This window comes from Festucalex cinctus, chromosome 10 (genome assembly GCF_051991245.1).
Source record: "Festucalex cinctus isolate MCC-2025b chromosome 10, RoL_Fcin_1.0, whole genome shotgun sequence".
In the NCBI taxonomy this organism is placed as follows: domain Eukaryota; kingdom Metazoa; phylum Chordata; class Actinopteri; order Syngnathiformes; family Syngnathidae; genus Festucalex; species Festucalex cinctus.
In genome coordinates, this window is record NC_135420.1 from 23406787 (window position 1) to 23419883 (window position 13097).

At 39.4% G+C, this 13097-nt stretch overlaps 1 protein-coding gene across 4 annotated transcripts in view; it reads left to right on the forward strand.

Annotated features, from left to right (window-relative positions):
• Positions 1-13097, forward strand: part of lnx1 (ligand of numb-protein X 1) — a 43589-nt gene that overhangs the window by 15311 nt on the left and 15181 nt on the right. The window lies entirely within an intron of this gene.

Consider the following 13097-nt stretch of genomic DNA (forward strand, 5'->3'; position numbering starts at 1 on the left):
TCCTCGCATATTCTAGGGTTGTAGAACTTGAGATCGGTCGTGGTCTTGAGACCACTTTTTAAGGGTCTTGGTCCTGTCTCTGAAGCATTTTCACTCAGTTTTGTCTGAGACAAGCTGGATTTGGGTTCTTGATTAGGACCAGGACTCCTCTGATCAGTGAGAATCGCAGAATTTCTTTTTGGCACAAACGTAATGCAAAAAAAAGATACTGGTCATTTTGTTCACTTTTTATGTGTGATTTTCTTTGATAGATACAGTCTTGGTCTTGTCTCGCCACTATCTATTCTGGATAATGTCTTGGTTCGGTTGGTTAAGGACTCCAGAGGAGTAAATGCAAGTATGAACGGTTGCTTGTCGGTATGTACCCTGCGAATGGCTGGCAACCGGTCCAAGGCGTACCCAGATTCTCACAGTTGTACTCTGATCAGTGACCAACAAATCTGCTCCAAGTGTTTTGCTCAATGTAAGCAAATGACCTAATCCAGGTCCTTTGAATTATTCTTGAATTCCTCCTTCCTTTGAATGGAAGTCACTTATTGAAGCTCTTTGTTAACGTATCGGAGAATTGATGAAGGCACCACAGTGTTAGCCTATAGTTGTTCGCCCGTCTGCTGCTCCAGTCAATAGATCTGTTTTAATATCTGTTGGTGCATCTCTGTGTAGCATTTGCACGTTTTCTCCAGGTATTCCGGCTTTGTCATACAAGCATGCATGTTAGGTTCATCAAAGACCCTAAATTGTCCGTATGTGGGAATTTGAGATTGTGATTGTCAAGCGATAGGTCTGGCAAAGTACCCCGCCTGAGGACGGATGGTTTCGGAAGAAGAAGTCTACTTTCCACTCAGACTAACGTCAGATGAGATTAGACAAGAGGGTATAAGGTCACTTCCTGTGCTTTTTACCCTCCATCTGCCCGTACATACGCCCGCTTGACTTCTAATGGTGTCCGCTTACTGTATGTGGGTCAGTTGGAGCGCGGCGAGCTCCGGGGCAAATTGTCAGAGTCGGGTGGGGGAAGCGTCTGCCTCTCGTGACAGCCGCAAACGGTCGATTATGATGTGACGGACAAACGCGGACGTGGTGTTTTTCCGGCTGGCTGGAGCGAGTGGCCGCGCTCCATTTTTCTTCGTCTTCCAAGCTGACAGGAGTAGGTTCGCTCTGTTTGCCTACTCGTCTTTTCGCTTTTATTCTCGAGGTTGCGTATCTCGTACTGGGTTTGCCGGACATGCAGTGTGCGATATGTACTACAGACAGGTGGATACAGAATTACATAGAGGTAGTGGAGTTTCTGCAATGGAGAAATGATTTCACGAGAAATCATTGTCTTTATTCAAAGAGCAAGGCAAAAAAAAAAAAAAAAAGCTGCAGGCATGTCCCACAAGGCTCTGCGCCAAAGTGAGATACAGTTTTGGTTCACAGGCAATAGAATTGTCATATTGTAAATAGAATAGTCCTAAAGGAATGGTTAGCAGGAAAGGTTATACTGTATGTGGCATAACAATCACATTCCCTTGTAAGTCAAAACAATCATGATCAACGCTATATGCAGCATAACAATCACATCCCTGTTTAGTAACAAATCGGTCCAAAGGCATAATCACAACTCACCTCTTAAGATGATCACACTCAAACCTAGCTGTGGAATAACAAGAACATGACTGTGTGGTAAACAAATCTCCCTCAAAGCTAGCATAAAAATAACATACTCATGTATGTGACAACAATCACACACCGGTGTATGTAGCATAACAATTAGACTCTTGTATATATGTGGCATAGCAATCACACTTGTGTACGCAGCTTTACAATCACATGTCCGTGTCCTTAAAAAAAAAATCACTCTCAAAGTTGTGAAGCATAACAATGACAACGCAGGTATAGCCAAAATAATCAGTCTCAAAGCTATGTGTGGTATAACAATCATACACCCGTGTAGTGAGAAAAAAAATCCTACAAAGGTTGTGTGGCATAAAAACATGAACACGTGTAGCCGGAACAACCACTGTGGCATAACAAATCAATCCCAAGACATAATCACAAACTCACCTACTAAAATTGTCACACTCAAACCTAGCTGTAGTATAACAATGACATGACTGTGTGGTAAACAAATCTCTCTTAAAGCTATGTCTAGCATAAAAATCTCATGCTCATGTACAGTATGTGCCATAACAATCTCACAACTGTGTATGTAGCATAACAATTGGACTCTTGTATGTAGCAAAGCAATCACATTCATGTACGCGGCATTACAATCACATGCCCGTGTCCTTAAAAAACAATCACTCTCAAAGTTGTGTAGCATAACAATGACAACACATACATAGCCAAAACAATCAAAGCTATGTGTTGTGTAACAAATCATACACCTGTGTAGTGAAAAAAAATTCTTTCAACGGTTGTGTGGCATAAAAACACGCACGTACGTAGCTTAAACAGTCACTTGGCATAACAATCACATGCAAAAAAAAATAAAATAAATCACTTTTGAATAGATATAAAAAAAATTCTACGCAGTTTGTTATGTGAATTACTGCCACCTACGGGGAGGAAAAAAAATCAAAGTGCTTTTTCTCCTCCAGGGCTCAACTTCTTAAACGCGACCATTAGCCCGGCGATGCTTGGCCCTTCAGCCCGCATCTGCGGGCCGTTTGATCACGCTTCAGCATGGACGCACCCTAACAGGATTAGCAACCCGGGAGGTACGCGCTAGCAGAATCCCAACTGTACGACTCACTGGTTTTTACAGCAGAGGGTCCGAGTCATCAGGTCAGAGCACCTCATGACTCAAATCTCTTAACTAATTAGACGTTTTTGTCCGAGCCCCTGTCGCATTCAATCTAGATGTATGGTGGGATAAGGCGTTGCGAAATTTGATGCAAAAAATATATATATTGGAGCGTAGGTGGCAGTAGTGAGCATATTGAATGTACCAGCTAAAACTGAAAATCCGCAACAGAATCAGAAATTCCATAAAATGGGAAGATCTGTGAATTTGATCTAACAACCGTCTATAAATCTCTTCCTCTATATTGTTTTCTTTTACAGTATGTTTACTTAGTGCAATGCCCTCACGTGTGGGAAAGGAGAGCCACAGTCATCAATGAGCTTTTCGTTCTTTGTATTCCCTCCGCAATGCAGCACGCTTTAATACCTGCTTCCAAATCATTCAAGTGCTTTTCGTCGCCCGGATGGCTTGAGAAGACGAAATCTGGTGACCTCCGCCTGCAAATGTCAGTTCTTTGAGTTTTTTTCCCTGATCGCTTCTTTTTGGCTCGTCGGCAGCCAGGGTGTAAGTGACAGCGGTGGCGTTAATCCCTCACGCGAGCGCCGTGAGTGCCAGGGCTTCAGAGGTCAGGGTTGGCCCAGGCTGGCCGCCTGTCAGCACGTGGGAGGGCGGTAAACCAGGACGCTGCCTGGGGGGGGGTCACTGAGGCACATGGGGGAGAGATGGAGGCCAAAAGCTTTCTCCGCGATGGCTCTTTCTATGTTGAGAGGATTACAACAGTTCAAGTCAGGGAAATTAGCCATGGTTTCGGTGGATATACTGGACAAAAGGGGCCTGACAAGTGGAGGGCCTCGATTGCGAATCTAGAGCGTTTTGTTGATCACTTGTATAAGTGACAAATTAGTATACTTTTCTTCCTTTTGTGATAATGGACTGTTACAATTCTTCATTTTTTGCTTTTTCTTCTGTGAATGTGGACAGTTACGATGTTCTCTCATGTGTGTGTATATATATATATATTCAAATCAATGTTTAAACAACAAATTTTGGATGTAAATATTCAACAAAAGTCTTACTTTGGGTTAGGGTTCACACTTTAAGCAAGGAAGAATGTTATGTGAATGGTGAACAGTGTTTCTCAATTCCGGTCCTCACGCCCCCGTAGCCAGCCTGTTTTCCATGTCTCCCAATTGCAACGCAGGTGAGGATCGTTATCAGGCTTCTCCAGAGCTGGCTGATTAGCTGTCATTGGAATCAGCTGCCTTGGGAATTTGGAGACATGGAAAATAGGCTGGCTCGCGTGGACTTCCACTACATGGTTGGCTGTAAGGCGACACCCTCACAGTATAAAAGCGTCCTTCCAGTGCGATCAGGAGGCCAGCTCCACTCATGATTGGACATATTGATTGGGCGGGGGAAGCCATGACTCAGGTGAGCCGGCGCGCCAAATCTGCTGAACGCACTGCAAAGGAAAACGGACGCGATTCAGTTTTCAGTTAGGTAATGAGCATTAGTATAGCTACGTCAGCTTGCTAGCGTCAACATGACAACCACGATCGGTCATTTAAGGACAAATTAGTTTGAAGACGTGTATTGTAATCAACTTATGTTGTTTCAACTCATTGTTTTCCTTTCAACCTCGTTACAATGACTTACCGATAAATCTTAGCGAGTGATTGTGGCAGCTAGCAAGCTAACTTAGCTTTATGCGGATCACATTGTTGACTTAAGTCTAAACAAGTGAGTAATTTTTTGTTATTTTTTTTATGGTCACATTTGGTCAAACAAAGAACCACGATCGGTCATTTAAGGACAAATTAGTTTGAAGACATATTCTAATCAACTTATGTCATTTCAACTCATTATTTTCTTTCCACCTCGTTACAATGACTTGCCAATAAATCTTAGCGGGTGATTGTGGCAGCTAGCAAGCTAACTTAGCTTTACGCGGATCACGTTGTTGATCTAAGTCTAAACTTCAATTGTGAAAAGTGAGGGTTTTTTTTGTTACTTTTTTTGGTCACCTTTAGTCAAACAAAGAACCACGATCAGTCATTTAAAGACTTTTTTTAAGACTTTTATTGTAATCAATTTATGTCATTTCAACTCACCTTTCAAGCTAACTTAGCTTTATGCGGATCACGTTGTTGATCTGAGTCTAATCTTCAATATTGAAAAATGAATCATTTTTTTGTTACTTTCCCCCCCCCACTTTTTCAGTTTTCCATTCCCGAAAAGAACAAAATGAGCCACAGATTGTGCACCTGAATGTCGCCTTTCTAATCCGTGCACAGTAGTTCACCCTGAACGCCTGCTGCTGCCCGTGCAGCAGATGGGATGAACGTGCGCATCGGGCGGATCCAATCAAGGCGCCGTCCTCTGATTAACACCTCTCTAATTCGCCATTAACGGGATTACGCTGCCGTTATGCGCCTCTGCTCGCTCCCGGCGGCCATCCCGATACAACTTCATGCATCTGGCGCATAGAGTGCCTGATGAAGGCCTAACTAAGAAACTAATCCAACTAAGGCTGTTTTTTTTTGTTTTTTTTAATGGTCACCTAAAGTTTTGTTTTGCTCCTTTTATTTAAGGGACATGAAGGGTTGCTGCAGTCGTCTACTCTGTAAACAAACACAGTGCAGCTCAGTCTCTGGCTAGCGAATGTCAGGATAACAATATCATGCTTTTTCTATAGTAACCTCAAATGCCACAAGATGGCACCAAAGCCCAGGTTAATAATAGGAAATTAGTAATTGGTGTCAAGGAAGGATGTTGAAATGATACATCTGGACTGAAGGGGAGGAGCTAAGTTGCCTTTTGTTGTGAGCAAAAGTTACAGAAACTTTGTCGTATATGAATGTTTTTGCTGATGTGTTTTGTTTTTTATTTTATTTTGGCAATTAAATTATTTGTAAGCCATTTTAAGCTGAGTTTTATATTGGCACTTTCTTAAAATAATCACCTAAATCATTTTTCAGGAAACACAAAAAATTGAACCTTTTGAGGACAAGATGATTTATGCAAAAAAAAAAAAAAAGTTTTTTTGTTTTTTTTTGCAAAAACATGTCTAAGACGATATTGCATTTAAGTGTTCATCTTACCTTTAGATGTACTTATTTTTAATTATTAAAAAGGGAAAATATGGGGTGGTATCATTGTTATATTCGTTAACTTGTGCCACATTGTTATGTGGATTGTTATGCCACACCTAGTTTTGAGTGTGATCCTTTTTAGTGGGTGAGGTTGATTATGGCACAAATAGCTTTGAGAGTGATTTTTTTTTTTTTAGTACATAGGAATGTAATTGTTATGCCAGATCGTTTTGAGCATATGACTGTGTGATTGTTATGCCACATGTAGCTTTTGAGCATCATTTTGTTGTATGGAATCATGCGTCATCAGATTTTGAATCAGGCCTCAGTCATATTTTACTGAATGTAACATTTTGAATGACGTTTAAAAAAAATAAGTTATGTACAGGAAAAATAGATTTGAATTTTAAGTTATAAATGGTAGCAAAAATCATCGGTAGAATTTCACCGCTAGTAGACTAATACTTTTATTTACCCATTTAAAGGCTAATTAAATGGTATGCAACTATGACTCTAACCCGTGTTGTTGCTTCCTAATGATGTCACTTATTTTTCTGCACTAGTTGTTTCCTCCATACTTTGTATTCAGTGATATCGCTCACTTGAAAGTAGATGTAAATGTAATGGAAAAAAATGTGTAAGTCCAAGGACTGCAGCAGTCTTCTATCTGCATTCTCGTTACACTTGGCATCTTCTCCCATACATATTCTTCCACATTGTTTTTCGCACATTCTTCCGGGAGAAATAGCCTTGGGCGTCCTTCGGGCTGGCAGAGACACCGCAGATGTTTTTTCCCTTTATTTTATTTTAGTTTTTTTTCGCCACTCAGCTTTTTACGTGTCAGGTGTCGCTGATGTATTTTCAGAAAATTGGCCGTCACAGACCAAAATTGGCAACGACGTCCGCTGATTTTTCCGATCAATAAGTTGGAGACGGAGGAACCGGCTGACGCCATTTTTTTTTTTTTTTTTTTTCCGAGGCGATGTCATGTGAAAACACAATGTGAAGTGAATACACGAGAGAGGAACAACAAACACGATAGACTCGTGTCTTGTCAGGCTTGCAGTTTATCTCCCTTGTGCCTTATTGTCTTTGCGCTCTTTGTTTCATAGCTGCTAGTTGCCTCAGCCAACACAATGGTATGAAACATTTTGATGCAGATATGGATAATAGGGATGGAGAGAGCAACATTGGCTTAGGCCGTGTTTACAAGACATTTTTCAAGCGACACAATTGCAACGGCGCAGTTGGGCTACACGTGATCTGAATTTGGCCTCTTCCAAGTCCGCTTTCAAAATCGGATTTTTGTTTCTATGACGATAATAAATTTATTTGGATTTCTATGATGGTGGACAGTTGGTAAATGTTTTTGTTTTTATGATGATAGACCATGATGACATTTTCTCGTTTTTTTATTTTCTTTTAGCATTGATGGCCAGTAAAATGTTCTCATTTCTAATTTCATTTCTTCAGTGATGGTCTGTAGCAACACTATCATTTTTTTTAAATTATTATTTGTTTTGAGATAACCGACAGTTATGAGTCTATTTGCTCGTTTTTTAGTTTTTATGGTCGACACTTGTGATATTTTCTCATTTATTTTGTTTCAGCAATGATGATGTATAAAAACATTTTTTTTTTTTTTTTTTTGCGATGACAGTTACATTTGCTCATTTTATTTCTGTTATGAATGTTCTCTTTTCCAGTTTTATTACTGTGATGATAGACAGTTGTAACATTTTCTTTTTTTAGATTTTGATTTTTAGATTAAATTTTGCTAGTATCATTTCTTCAGTGATGGTCTTTAACATTTTATCATTTTTTTTTCAAATTTGTTTTGAGATAACAGTTACGAGTCTACATTTTCTCATTTTTTAGTTTTTAACGGTCAACACTTGTGATATTTTCTCCTTTATTTTTATTTTATTTCTGCGATGATGATGTATAATTTTTTTATTTTATTTTATTTATTTTTTTTACTTTCCTTGTTTTATTCCTGTGATGATAGACAGTTGAAATGCTTTCTGTTTCTGTGATCATGGACAGTTGCAACGTTTTTTTGTTTTTGTTTTTTTTTGTTTTTTACTTTTATAATGTTTGAAAGTTTGAGTTACACTTTTTTTTTTTTTTCCCAGTAACATGGGCAGGCAACTTTTCTTGTTTTACTTTTGTGATGGACATTTACAGCATGTTTTTTTTGTGTGTGTGTTGGACAAAATCTTGTTTTTCGGCTTTACATCCGTGATGAAAGATGGTGACATTTTTTTCATTTTTCATATTCATTTCTGTGATGGTAGACAGTTACACGTTTGATATAATTTCTGTGATCATTGGCATTGTGACATTTTTTTTTTCGGTTTTAATTTCTGCCTTGATAGAAATAGTTGACATTTTCTCAATTTGTATTTCTTTTTCTGCAATGTCATGATTTCACCATAGCAGCTAAGAACTGACATACTTTACATTTTATACCACCAATAAGCTACAGTAAAGATCCTTCCAAGCATTCCTGCAGCGTGTGAGAATGCGCCTCTTTTGACCCGCAGTCATCTCGGCAGCTGTGGTGGTTGGCGGAGGGTGTTAATTTGCGACGTGGTGTCGTTCGTCAGCCAGGGAGCGGAGAGCGAGAGTATGTGGGTTAGTACGGATAATCCATTCGCGCCCCAAAGAGGATTGGAGCGTCTCACGGGCTTTGATGACTTGTGAGCCGGGTGTTTATTTCCCAGCGCAAGAACGTGGCTGTTTGTGTCGCATCCAGGCACGCCCCCACAGCATTGTGGGTAATTGTGACGGCACTTGGAGATGAGGGACGAAGGGATGCGGGTACCGCGTTGGCTGGTTTTACTTCTGTCATGGGCAGTCACAACATTTTTTGTTGTTGTTGTTTTAAATTTATTTTCTGCGATGGACAGTTTTGACATTTTTCTCTTAGTTTGGATAGTTATTGTCAAGATTGATGTGTGGTGGTGGACCCAACTGCAGGGAAGCAGGGCAAGGAGGCAGAGGTGAAGCCAAAAATTGATTTAATAGAACAAAACAAGGAGGTAAACGAGGTACTGGTCAGAAACAACAAACAAACTCAGGGAATGCAAGGAAGGCAAACGTGGGAGGAACTATGGGGCAAAAAATCCGGCAGCATGTCAGGAGGAAATAACAACGAATGGACAAATGACAGCGGGGAGACAAGAAACTAAATACACGCGCACTAATTGACACAATTAGACACAGCCCACAACACAAACCTTGACAGTTACGATGTTTCTTATTTTACTTTTGCACTGATATAGTTTTTATTTTATTTTTTTTATGTATATAGGTTTTCTTTTTTTCCCATTTTATTTCTGCAATGATGAACAGATATGATATATTTTCCCTTTGAATGTAGTTTCTGCAATTATCAACAGTCACAACATTTTTTTCCCATTTTACTTCAATGATAATGGACAGTTACAATGTTTTCTTGCTTTTGTGCTGATATAATTTTTTTCCATTTTATTTCTGATGCTGAAGAGTTGCAACATTTTCTCATTTTTAATTTCATTTACGCAATCATAGACAGTTACATTCACAGTTCCAATGTTTTCTTGTTTGACTTTGATGATGATAAACGTTTAATTTTTCATTTTATTTTTGCGGTGAAAGACAGTCATGACATTTTCCTGTTTTTTTTTTTTTTTGTAATTATTTTAAATTATTTTTTTATTCTTATTATTTCATTTTTATGTATTTGTTTATTTTGTCTGTGATTGTCAGTTTCACATTTTTTACAAATTTTATTTCTGCAAAATTGGCCAGCTACAACATTTTCTGCTTGTGGGAATGCTGAAATCATCCCACATCTGTTATTCGGATTTTTATTCTCCTCACCCCACATAATACTTCCGATTTACACCGTTCAAATTTCAACTTCCTTCAAAAATTCATACATTCCGGGCTATATATCGTCTGATTCCACATTACTTACAGTACTCGCACAATTTGACGTTAAATATCAACTTTTCCCCATTCATTTTCAAGTTCCACCTTCCACGCCCACTTCCATGCATACGACTGATCATCATTACCAGCTCTGTGATACTGCTAAGTACTTTTTATTCATGTATCTTTCAACTTCAGTTAAAACTTTGTAATTTTCACATGATTTATTAGGGGTGTTAAAAAAAATCGATTCGGCGATATATCGCGATACTACATCGCGCGATTCTCGAATCGATTCAATAATCGGCAGAATCGATTTTTTTTTTTTTTTTTTTTTTTTTTTTTTTTTTTTTTTTTTTTTTAGGATTCACACCTTGAGCATGGAAGAATGTTATATGAACGGCACATTAAGGCTTAATATTTTTATTTTAATGCTGTTCAAACATGAAACAGATTACAACCTCTATAAGACTGAAATTTCAGATAAATAAATAATACATTTTCATATAAATCTTACACTCTACAAGCTTACTGATTAGTATTTTCTAAATATGAATGAAAAAAAATCGCAACAATCGACTTATAAATTCGTATCGGGATTAATCGGTATCGAATCGTGACCATTCGTATCGGGATTAATCGGTATCGAATCGAATCGTGACCTGTGAATCGTGATACGAATCGAATCGTCAGGTACTAGGCAATTCACACCCCTATAATTTATCTTTCAATTTACTTCATAAGCATTCTGCTTAGCATTCACCTATTGGCTTTCAGCTTTCAGCATTCCCACGCAATTTCTCCAGAAATCGCACTTAGTCTCGTTTCTAATTTTATTTCTACAATGATGCACTGATTTCTTTCATTCATTTTCAAATTTTTTTGGACACATTTCCATGATGATAGACTGTTGTTTTCATGTCACATTGGCAGCGAGGGATGAAGGGGTGGGGTTGCGCTGGGTATCTTCTGCGCCTTATCTCATCCCACATCCGAGGAATGATGCGGGAACGAGGATACGGCGGCGCTAACAAGCATCCACGAGCCGCCTGAGGGGAACCGTGACGTTTGTGATGCGTATACGCTCTCCGACGTTTATTTTAGCGCGGCGTAACGACGGGGGGGGGGGGGGGGGGGGGACGTTTGCATGTGACTGACAACCTTCGTCGGCATTCACCCTGCAACACCATTCAGTCAGTCACGCTTTTCTCGTGACAGGCTGTGGCCTTAAAATAAGAAATCCAAACATTCAACATCAATATGACTGCTTGAAAGATTCTCTCCTTTTAAGATACAAGACAAAGCTATTAATAAAAGCATTTTCATATTAAAGAAGCTGTTTCCGTGCTGCAAAACTGATTTTCCTGTGATGTGACAACACTAAATATATTCTCTTTGGGAGTTGAAGATGTACTACGTATGTTTTTTTTGTGGTCACAATTTAAAATAGCTGCGAGGTGTTATAATGACTCTGCTAATAAAGAGCTTTATAAAGTGAACTAATGTACCTACTGTAGTATTTGTGTGTTGGATGTGTGCCTAGTCAGAAAAACCAGGAGCTAGCGTCGAGTCCCTTTTTCCATTACATCCTTTATAAAGTCCCGCTTCGGAGAGCACATAAAAAAAGTGCAATTACTTTTACTCTTTGCTAAGTTGCACCACTTCACCGTGGTTTTCAATTACCCACAAGTCACGGCCAAACGGCCTGATGTCAAAGAACCAATTAAGGAAGGGCCGAACGACAAAATGCATCCAATTCGAGTATGCAGTTGACAGCAAAGAGCAAGTTCATGTATTCATTAAGTGAATAAGGGAAGGAATATAAGAATGTTTAACGGGTATATTAGGCCGCATGCAGTTGCTTGAAGTGCTTTAATGTGAATTCTTTTGATTTCAGTGAGCTCTCGACCTTTTATCTATTACTAAAACTGATGGTGGTACATTTTATGAATGACTAAAAGAAAATCAATATTTCCCTAACAAAAAAATATTTTTCCACAAAACGCAATATTTTTACACAAAATTTCCACCTGGAACCTTTCGGTCCATGCTGAACAGTGTTTATAGTTGTTATTTACGCTAAAAATTAAAATTGAATAAAAAAAATGAATGTTCACACAGAACTGCATTTCACAATAAAAATAAATTTGACCGCAAAATTGCAATATTTTCATGCATAACACTGTTTTCCCTACAAACTGCAGTTCTCTCATGAAAATGCAATATATGCTATATTTTGCCACAAAACTACTCTTATTTTTCCATACAGTTTTCATAAATTGTATTCACAATTATAACAACAACAACCCCTAAAAATGAGGTCACTAATTAATTACACCACATTTCATTTGTAACGAGCCTCTTTTATCTGGGACCACAAGCAATATTTTGGAGTTCTTAAATTCTTAGCAGTCTGTAACCCAAATACAAGTTAATAGTTGCATTAAACACAAACGTTTCCCTGCCGTGTCGAAAGCCCTCGCGTCTTACAGACAAACGAGCCTGCACTGCCCCCCCCCCCCCCTCCCCCCCTCCCCACATCCCCCTTGCGCTGAAGTGGATTGACATATTGCTCTATTCAACCACTTTAGCAGGTTTAACTTCCATGTTGCCGCAGCGACATGCTTGATGGCATTCAATTTACTAACCGAACGAGCAGGAATAACTCTCGGAGGCAGGCCCGGCCCGGCGGCGTTACGTAAGAGTGCGGCGGCTCGATGGGATCGATGGCGACTCTGGGGGAGGGCCTTTGTGTAAAGCTCCCTTCAACCCGCTGTGATCTGTGAGTGAAAGTAAAAGATGTTAGCGATATGTAGAAGCAAAGGAGCATTTTTTTTCACAGTGAAATATGGACACAGTCAGGTCAGCCAATTCTCCCCAGGCCTTCGCTTTATCTCGTTTTGTTTTGTTTTTTTTACCCTCTCGTTGGAGTCGGAATGGATTTTTCTTCTCCCAGGCTGGGTTTGATCCAGCTCATTACGGCCCAGTTAAACGTCCATGCTGATAGCTCCGTAGAGACCAGATTGGGGGGCGGGGGGCCGAAGCTATTTTCTGTTTCAGATGAAGCATAGATGCAGGAAAAAAAGTGTTCCGCTGGGATTGTGTTACCTGGCTGTGGAAAGTCTTTTGACACCCTGTCTACCTGTGTTTACGTGTATGAGTGGATTACTGTGGATGGGCCGGATTGGTTGAACAGCTTCGATTTCATGTGATTTTGAACCAGCTTTCAACATCATAATTCAATGTCAACCATCTTTCCATATTGCCTAGTAATACTTCAAAGTGGTGATCAGAATCAGAATCATCTTTATTGGCCAAGTACTAGTAATAGTGGAAGAGGTGGTGACCCGGATGTGCAG